The sequence below is a fragment of the Pongo pygmaeus genome, chromosome 21 (genome assembly GCF_028885625.2).
Source record: "Pongo pygmaeus isolate AG05252 chromosome 21, NHGRI_mPonPyg2-v2.0_pri, whole genome shotgun sequence".
Taxonomy (NCBI): domain Eukaryota; kingdom Metazoa; phylum Chordata; class Mammalia; order Primates; family Hominidae; genus Pongo; species Pongo pygmaeus.
In genome coordinates, this window is record NC_072394.2 from 13,073,385 (window position 1) to 13,083,812 (window position 10,428).

The following is a 10,428-nucleotide window of genomic DNA, read 5'->3' on the forward strand; positions in this document are numbered from 1 at the left end:
AGTGTGCTGGGCCCCAGAGCCTCCCTTTGCCATCGCCTCTGAGTGACCTCCCTGGAGAAAAAGTCACACACTTGCTTATACAAGGCTGCAATGATTTCAGAGCATAATAAATACCAAAACAGTAAAATTCCATGGTGCTACTTGATCTCTTCCCTAGAGAAAGGAAAAGCATGGAAAAATAATGTTGGATGTGCTATCACCTAAGCAGATCAGCAACATGGCTCAAAGGCGAGCACCACTGGGCATAATGCACACTTCAATTAAATGCAAAGTTATTGTGTGCTCTTCTTTCAGAACTTTTTTTTTTAATTAAGTATTTATTGATCGTTCTTGGGTGTTTCTCGGAGAGGGGGATATGGCAGGGTCATAGGATAATAGTGGAGAGAAAGTCAGGAGATAAACACATGAACAAAGATCTCTGGTTTTCCTAGGCAGAGGTCCCTGCGGCCTTCTGCAGTGTTTATGCCCCTGGGTACTTGAGATTAGGGAGTGGTGATGACTCTTAAAGAGCATGCTGCCTTCAAGCATCTGTTTAACAAAGCACATCTTGCACCACCCTTAATCCATTTAACTCTGAGTTGACACAGCACATGTTTCAGAGAGCAGGCGGCTGGGGGAAAGGCCATAGATCAACAGCATCCCAAGGCAGAAGAATTTCTCCTAGTCAGAACAAAATGGAGTCTCCTATGCCCACCTCTTTCTACACAGACACAGCAATAATCTGATCTCTCCTCCCTTTCCCCACACTTCCCCCCCTTCTTTTCAACAAAACCGCCATCGTCCTCATGGCCCGCTCCCGATGGTCGCTGTCTCTTCGGAGCTGTTGGGTACACCTCCCAGACAGGGCGGCCGGGCAGAGGCGCTCCTCACCTCCCAGACAGGGCGGCCGGGCAGAGGCGCTCCTCACCTCCCAGACAGGGTGGCCGGGCAGAGGCGCTCCTCACTTCCCAGATGGGGCGGCCGGGCAGAGGCGCTCCTCACATCCCAGACAGGGCGGCCCGGCAGAGGCGCTCCTCACTTCCTCCCAGACGGGGTGGCAGCCAGGCAGAGGTGCTCCTCACCTCCCAGACGGGGCGGCCGGGCAGAGGCGCTCCTCACCTCCCAGACGGGGCGGCCGGGCAGAGGCGCTCCTCACTTCCTCCCAGATGGCGTGGCAGCCAGGCAGAGGCGCTCCTCACTTCCTCCCAGATGGGGTGGCAGCCGGGCAGAGGTGCTCCTCACCTCCCAGACAGGGCGGCCGGGCAGAGGCGCTCCTCACCTCCCAGACGGGGCGGCCGGGCAGAGGCGCTCCTCACCTCCCAGACGGGGCGGCCGGGCAGAGGCGCTCCTCACCTCCCAGACGGGGCGGCCGGGCAGAGGCGCTCCTCACCTCCCAGACGGGGCGGCCGGGCAGAGGCGCTCCTCACCTCCCAGACGGGGCGGCCGGGCAGAGGCGCTCCTCACCTCCCAGACGGGGCGGCCGGGCAGAGGCGCTCCTCACCTCCCAGACGGGGCGGCCGGGCAGAGGCGCTCCTCACCTCCCAGACGGGGCGGCCGGGCAGAGGTCCTCCTCACCTCCCAGACGGGGCGGCCGGGCAGAGGCGCTCCTCACCTCCCAGACGGGGCGGCCGGGCAGAGGCGTTCCTCACTTCCTCCCAGACAGGGTGGCCGGGCAGAGGCGCTCCTCACTTCCCAGACGGGGCGACCGGGCAGAGACGCTCCTCACTTCCCAGACGGGGCGGCCGGGCAGAGGTGCTCCTCACTTCCCAGAGGGGGCGGCGGCCGGGCAGAGGCGCTCCTCACCTCCCAGACGGGGTGGCGGGGCAGAGGCGCTCCTCACTTCCCAGATGGGGCTGCCAGGCAGAGGCGCTCCTCACTTCCTCCCAGACGGGGTGGCGGCCAGTCAGAGGCGCTCCTCACCTCCCAGACGATGGGCGGCCAGGCAGAGACGCTCCTCACTTCCTAGACGGGGTGGCGGCGGGGCAGACGCTGTAATCTTAGCACTTTAGGAGGCCAAGGCAGGCGGCTGGGAGGTGGAGGTTGTAGCGAGCCGAGATCACGCCACTGCACTCCAGCCTGAGCAACATTGAGCACTGAGTGAGCGGGACTCCGTCTGCAATCCCAGCACCTCCGGAGGCCGAGGCGGGCAGATCACTCGAGGCCAGGAGCTGGAGACCAGCCCAGTCAACACTGCGAAACCCCGTCTCCACCAAAAACACAAAAACCAGTCAGGCGTGGCGGCGCGCGCCTGCAATTCCAGGCACTCGGCAGGCCGAGGCAGGAGAATCACAGGAGCCCGAGGCAGGGAGGTTGCAGTGAGCCGAGATCACGGCAGTACAGTCCAGCTTTGGCAACAGAGGGAGACTGAAAAAAGAAGGAGAGGGAGACCGAAAAAAGAAGGAGAGGGAGACCGAAAAAAGAAGGAGAGGGAGACCGAAAAAAGAAGGAGAGGGAGACCGAAAAAAGAAGGAGAGGGAGACCGAAAAAAGAAGGAGAGGGAGACCGAAAAAAGAAGGAGAGGGAGACCGAAAAAAGAAGGAGAGGGAGACCGAAAAAAGAAGGAGAGGGAGACCGAAAAAAGAAGGAGAGGGAGACCGAAAAAAGAAGGAGAGGGAGACCGAAAAAAGGAGAGGGAGACCGAAGAGGAGAGGGAGAGGGAGAGGGAGAGGGAGAGGCAGAACTTTTAAATGTAAAATATAAGACACATAAGGAGAAACTCGAGAAAGAATTTCCAGCTTTTGTTAGACCTCACAGAGAGGGCTGTCCATTGTGCAAATAATCTTACATTTGGGTGCCTATTTGCCCAGGTCTTATATTTAAAAAGATATTTACTATGTCCTGAACGTTTGTGATCACAGCCCCCCAAATTCATACGTTGAAACCTAATCCCTAATGTGGTGGTATTAAGAGGTGGAGCCCTGGGAGGTGATTAAATCATAACACTCCACCCTCATGGATGGGATTAATGCTTTCCTAAAAGAGGCCTAAGGGAGCTTATTTGCCTCTTCCATCAGGTGAGGACACAGGTAGAAGATGTCAACTATGAGGAATGGGCCTTCACCAGACACCAAATCTGCCATTTCCTTGATCTCGGACTTCCTAGCCTCCAGAACTGTGAGCAATAATGTTATTTGTAAATTACGCAGTCTAAAGTATTTTGCAGCCAAAACAGACTAAGAAAGAATATTTTAAGGATTCAAACAAAGGGAGGGATGGTCAAAACCACATGCAATACCAAAAGCCTGAAAGGACAAAGGTACCTGATCTTAGCTATAATTTTAATCTGGGCATCCTTCCCCTAGGGATGATCCAATTCATGATCCACTAGGCAGAAGACAAATACTGATTGACAGGTGTATGCACTTAATTCCTTCTGTCTCTCAATGTCACGGCAAATCCTCATGCACAGAGGTCACATTTTATTCTTTTACCTCCAAAGGAATAGACACACACTAAATACCTTTAGATTGCATAATTTCCATTTAATGCTGTTCCTGATTTTAAGGAATTTAAGAAGAGAGTAGGAGAAGGAGGTCAAATAAGCTTCCTACTTTCACAGCAGGTAACATGTTTCTTGGTACATGGATTAAAATCAGGATTTTTTAAATAATAGATTTCCTGTAAAGTCTTTATGTAAAATAATCTGTGCAGAGACCTTTAATAAACTGATAATGTATGGACAATATTTCAGCAATTTTCTTGATTTGAATTTTCTGCATTGTTTTAATTTCTTACAATAAACATGTAATGTTTTACACAAATTATTTCAATAGGAGAAATATTAAATCATTTAGTCAGTCAAAATTTAATGAAGGCTAAATGTTTTCGTGACTACAAATGTGTCCAAGAGGCAACACATCCTGCAATGTTACTCACCTTACAACACAAAAGCCCACATAACCAGGATATGATTTGAATTTTTAAATATTTATTTTGAAATTTAAGTTATAAACAGTTGATACCCAAATATTTCCTAATTTAACTGGCATAAGTATTTTTATTTTTATCTACAATCTTACATCAGAACTATCAGATTTGTTTTCATGTTTTTTTCATGCTTAACAGCCAAGACATCCCTGCTGCAAAGCCTGATTTTTGGCTAGAAAATCTTTTGCCCATACCAAAAACACAGTATATTTTCTCAATAATTATTTCCTGATAATCTACTTTGTGCCAGGAACTGGAATTTGACATAAGACTCCACACCAACATATTTTCAGTCTTCTGGGAAGATGGCATCTGACCAGGCAAGAACTACCTGGACTGATGGTTTCTGCTGGACGGAGAACTAGAGGTGGTTTGGGGCACACAGAGGCAAAGCCCTCATCTGGTCTTCGGGGCAGGGTGGTGGAGAGAAACAGGCAGAGGCAGCCATGTTCACATGAGTCAGGGTAAAGAGCACATCCCTGGGGAACTTTTTTGTACCCAGGTACAGTCACCATGGGGAGTGACGGCTGGGACATGGGGGACCACGGAGTCGCCAGCCAAGTAGGGAAGGGTGTTTGGATTTCTCAGGAAGACATCGCGGGCCACCCAGAGAAGGGCAGAACACAGGGCACGAGGACATGAAGAAGGAGGCTCATGCCCACCAAGTGCAGGACCCGGCTGAGACCGGTGAGGGCAGATGGGAGCCTGAGCAGGTACAGGGTCAGGAGTTACAAAGATAGTGGTCAGGTTCTTAGAGCTCAGGCATTCAGCTGGGGCATGGTGGGGAAGTCCACTGGGGCAGCTGGAGGCACAAGAGAGAAGGGCTGGATGTCCCTGAGGCCAGCATCTGAATGAGAGCAGAGCTCGTGGAGAGTAGAGCAAAGTTAAATGAAAGCCTACCAAGGTAGGAGCGAAAGTTATTAGGCAAGAGAATACAACATAAGAAGTAAAAGTGATAAGTTCACTGATTTATACACTAACTCACCCTAAGGATAGGAACTGTGCAGTGTTGATCCACGCCTAGAGGTGGAAGCCATCTAAGCCAGCAGTCCCCAACTTTTTGGGCACCAGGAATCAGTTTCGTGAAAGACATTTTTCCACTGACCAGGTGTAGGGGCTTGTGGGGAGATGGTTTTGGGATGATTCAAGTGCAGTACATTTATTGTGTACTTTATTTCTATTATTACTACATTGCAATATATAATGAAATAATTATACAACTTACCTTAATGTTGAATCAATGGGAGACCTGAGCTTGTTTTCCTGCAAGTAGACGGTCCCATCTGGGGGTGAGAAGAGACAGTGACAGATCATCAGGGATTAGATTTTAATAAGGAGTGCACAACCTAGATCCCTCACGTGCGCCGTTCACAATAGGATTCACGCTTCTATGAGAACCTAATGCCACCACTGATCTGACACGAGGCGGAGCTCTGGCAGTAATGCAAGCAATGGAGAGCAGCTGTAAATACAGATGAAGCTTCACTCACTTGCCCACTGCTCACCTTCTGCTGTGCAGCCTGGCTCTTAACAGGCCACAGACCACTCCATGGCCCAAGGATTGGGGACCCATGGTCTAACCCAATAACTCTCACATGCTGCAACCCTGGCCACAGGGAAGGCGACAGGACTTAGGGCTGGAGGAATAACTTCAGCAGAGGAAGCAGCTCCTCAGCTAGGTTGAAAGCATGCAAGGATTTCTGGCAGGACTGAGCCTGGAGGTGCAGGATGATGCTGCAGAGAGGGAGATGCTTATCTCATCATGCAGGGAGTGAACACTAGTGACTGGTTGAGACAGTTTGAGCAGGACTTTTTACCCTCAGGCAGGAGGGGGTCCAAGGGAACATACACCAACCACAGCCCCCTCTCCACCATGGCCTGCAAGAGGAGAGGCCACATGGACCTTTTGCTCTTGGCAGAACCTTCTCTCTACTTCCTTGATCATGAAAGTTTTGTTGCAAAGTCAACAAGACTAAAGCATGTGCTTGTGACTTGGTTGTTCCACATTCTAAAGCAAGATTTTCAACTTTTTGACATGGAATCTAGTTTATTGACAAAACACATTACACAGACCTCCTTTTGAAGAGCCATGGTATATCGGTTTCCTATTGTTGTATAACATATTACCACAAACTTAGCTGCTTAAAACAACCCACACTTATTATCTCATAGGTTCTGTGGGTCAGGAGTCTGGGCATGGCTTACCAGAGTCCTCTGCTTAAGGTTTGACCAGGCTGCAATCAAGGTGCTGGCTGGGGCTGTGATCCCATTTGAGCTCGAGATTTTTTTCCAGGTTGTTGGCAGAATTCAGTTCCTGGCAGTTGTAGAATGGAGGCCTCCAACTCCTAGAGGCTGCATGGCAGTTGCTGCAACGTAGTCCTCGGCACTCATGGTAGTTTGCTTCTTCAAGATGAACAGAAGATAATCTCAGCATTTTGAGTCTCCAATCCTTAGATGCCCTTTTAAAGGGCTCACCTGATTAGGTCAGGCCCGCCCAAGAAAATCTCGCTTTTGATTAACTTAAAGTACATTGATTATGGACTCACTTTATACCCCAAATCCCTTCTCCTTTGCCATATAACATAACCTACTCACAGGTATGACATCTCATATTCACAGGCCCCTCATGGAAAAGAAGGAATGGGAGGTGGGATATGTATGAGTGTGACTCATTGAAAGGCATCTTCAAATTCTGCCAGCCGTATCTGGGCTTTACCACTTTGTATACCCAGTTTGAAGGAAAAATAAGAGAGGGCACATATGGCTGGAATAGCAAAGAAAAAACAAGAAATTAAAGCAGCTTCTTAAAAGAGGGGTGTGGTGCCTGGGGTGAGGTGCTGGAAGGGCTAGGATGAGGAAAATAGGAAACTACATGTGAAGCTTCATTTCTCTGTGTATGTCTGTAGAGCCTTGGCCGATATTCTCAGATCTCATCTAATTCCTACCCCACTCTCTCTGCCATGTGTGAAGTATGACAGTGCTGGGAGAGACACAGACTTATGCATTTTACTGTTATGTGCGTTTTATATTTTTATATTTATCTACATAATAACTTTCTGTTTCAGGTAGTCGACTATGAAAAAGTAAAAACCACGTTTTCTGAAGCTTATTGATAATTACCATGGGATGCAAAACCTTTATTCTCTAGATAATCTACTAATTGACTCCAATTTACTCATTCTACTTATTTGCTCACTGTGGTAGCCAGCTTCCAAAATGGCTCCCTGTGATCCTTACTTCCTGGCATGTGTGCCCTCACGTGGTTGCCTCTCAGCTGAATAGAGATGACCACAATAGGATGTGGTGGAAACGATGGTTGATGATTTCCAAGGTAAAGTGATAAAACACAAGAGGCTTCTGTCTTGCTCTCTCTAGGATGGCTCACTTGAGGGGAAGCAGGCCGCCATGTTGTGACGCCACTCAAGTAGCCCATGCAGAGGTCAACACTGGGAGGGACTGAGCCCTCCTGACAGTAACCAGCACCACGTGAGCAAGTCCTCTTGGAAACGTATCTTCTAGCCTTGGCCAAGCATTCAGATGACCAAAGCCCTGGCCAACATCTTGACTGAAACTTATGAAAGACTCCAAACCAGAACAACTCAATTCAGCAGCTTCTGAATTTCTAATTCACAGAAACTGAGATAATGGTTTTTTATAATTTAGGCAACTAAATTTTAGAGTAATTTGTTAGGCAGCAATAAATGCTTAAATATATACTGACCTTCTATTGTTTGCCAGGCCTGGGTCTGGATAGAGAAAGAACAGAGATGGCAACTTCCCTGCTGGTATAGCGTCTCTGAAGTGGAGTGTCTTTGGGTGAGCTGTGGAGGCTGTGGTGGAAATGTCAGCTGGAGCAGTGAGAGAAGAGTCTAGATTTTCTGAGTATATAGGGCTGCTGGGGTAAGACGGTGGCATCAAACCAGCTTAGACCAACCCCTCCCCCCCACCCACTAAATCTAATACAATTTTATTTCAAAAAAAAAGTCCACTCTATTCAAACGTAGAGCAGGAGGTGTTCAGAGGCAAACAGACATTTTTAGAAATTATATGTCTCATACTCCATGAGGCTAACACGTCACCTCCCTCATCAAAGCAGCCTAGGGGAAGAATGTGAAAGGCCAAATTCTAAAAATCTCTAATACTTCCCCAAATTTTAAGGGAAAACAACTGAGGGAGGGAATACACTTGCTAAAACAAACTACATGAATGTCTCTCTAATGGTGACTCCTCCCTAACAACTACATACCGGCAAAGCAAACCAAAGCTGGACAGTAGTTAAAGCGGTAAAAACAGATTTTCTTCAGGACTGCAACAAGGAAAGACAGATCGCACTATAGAACTGGGCTCAATTCTGAACACAGTGAGGATAAGTGGGAATAAGCCAGGAGCAGGATGGAGGTTAGTGGATGGGAAATTACTAAGAAGACATCAGAGGAAAGGGGCCTCCTGGTTAAACAGATTCAACAGGATTCTTGCTGAAGGCAGGCCAGGAAAATCACATATTACTTGGGGGATGCTGGAGGGTGAGGAATTTGATTGGATATTGAGAGTGATCAGGTATGAGGGGTGGGGAATATCTCTCTAAACTGACTTAGCAAGATTCTCACTAAAACTCAGCAATGCAGGCCCAAGAAGGACGAAAGCCAAGGTTGAGGCCTAGAGGGCTTAGATGAGCCTAACTAAAGTTTAGTCAAGGAGAGTCTTTGGCATTACTCAGAAAAGGAAAGAATAAGTGCCCAGATTTCATCAGTTTCTTTTTTCATGCTTTGAGAAAAAGGGAAGGAACATTTGAGGGTGGAACTAGCAAAAAGAAACAATTAAAGCACCACAACAGCTGGCAGTGGGATTGTGGATCAAGCTTGAGTGTGAATCAAGCTTGATTTATATAAAATCAAGTTCAAGAATGCCTCTCCCTGCTGGAGATTTAATCATGTTTGGGAACGGTTTCCCCAAATCCCATATTTCCCCTTTTTCTCTTCTCTGTTTGGTGGGGTTGCAGGGAGGAAGTTTCTGCTGAGGAGAGGCAAGATAAAGGGGAGAAAGGGGAGGCTGAGGGTGGAGAGGAAAAAAATTGCTAGTATTGTTTGGATCAGTAGTAAAATTTCTGAGGCTCTCACTACACTGGGAAGGATTAATTTAAAAACTGAGCCATTTATCACCACCCGTCAAATCAGGGGCCTGGGAACTGACACTCATAAAAATTAAATAAATATTGAATTAATGTCTGCTAAACTTTTTTTAAATCAAGGTAATTAATGAATGAACTAATACCTCTCTACTTCTGAATAATTTCCTTGGTTTCAATTTCATTTAGTTCTGCTCTGATCTTTGTTATTTTTTTCTTCTGTTAGCTTTGGGATTGCTTTGTTCGTGCTTTTTTAGTTCCTTGAGATGTGACACTAGGTTGTTAATTCGTGATTTTTTTTTTTTTTTAGAGACAGGGTCTTGCTATGTTGCCCAGGCTGATCTGAAACTCCTGGGCTCAAGCAATCCCCCTGCCTTGGCCTCCCAAAATGCTGGGATTACAGAGTGAACTATTTTTTTGAAGTAGGCATTTAATGCTATAAATTTTCCTCTTAGCACTGCTTTTGCTGTATTCCAGAGGTTTTACTATGTTGTGTCTCCATCTTCCTTTGTTTCAAAACATTTTAAAATTTCCATCTTAATTTAATTATTAATTCAAAGATCATTTAGAAATGTATTGTTTACTTTTCAGGTATTTGTGTAGTTTCACAAGTTCCTCTTGGTATTGATTTCCAGTTACATTCTGCTATGGTCTGAGAAGTTACTTGATACGATTTCAATTTTTTAAACTATACTTTAAGTTCTGGGATACATGTGCAGAACATGCAGGTTTGCTACATAGGCATACATGTGCCATGGTGGTTTGCTGCACCCATCAACCCATCATCTACATTAGGTATTTCTTTTTAAAAAATGTATTGAGACTTGTTTGATGAACTAACATATGGTCTATCTTGGAGCATGTACCATGTGCTGATGAGAAGAATTTATGTTCTGCAATTATTAGGTAGAAGGTTCTGTAAATGTTTATTAGGTCCATCTAAAGTCCAACTTAAGTCCAGTGTTTCTTTGTTAATTTTCTGTTTTGATAATCCATCTAGTGTTGTGAGTGGGGTATTGAAGTCCCCTCCCCACAACTTATGATTTATTGCTGTCTATCTCTTTCTTTAGGTCTAGTAATATTTGTTTTATGATTCTGAGTGCTCCAGTGTTAGATGCATATATATTTAGGATTGTTATCCACTTGTTGAAGTGATCCCTTTATCATTATATAAGACCTTCTTTGTCTTTTTTTATTCTGTTTTTTATTTAAAGTCCATTTCATCTGACACAAGTATAGCTACTCCTGTTCACCTCTGATTTCCATTTGCTTGGAATATTTTTTCCATCTCTTTACCTTCAGTTTATAAGTATCTTTATCAGTAAGGTTAATTTCTTGTAAGCAGCATATAGTTGGTGCAGGCTTTTCTTATCCATTTTACCCATCTATATCTTTTA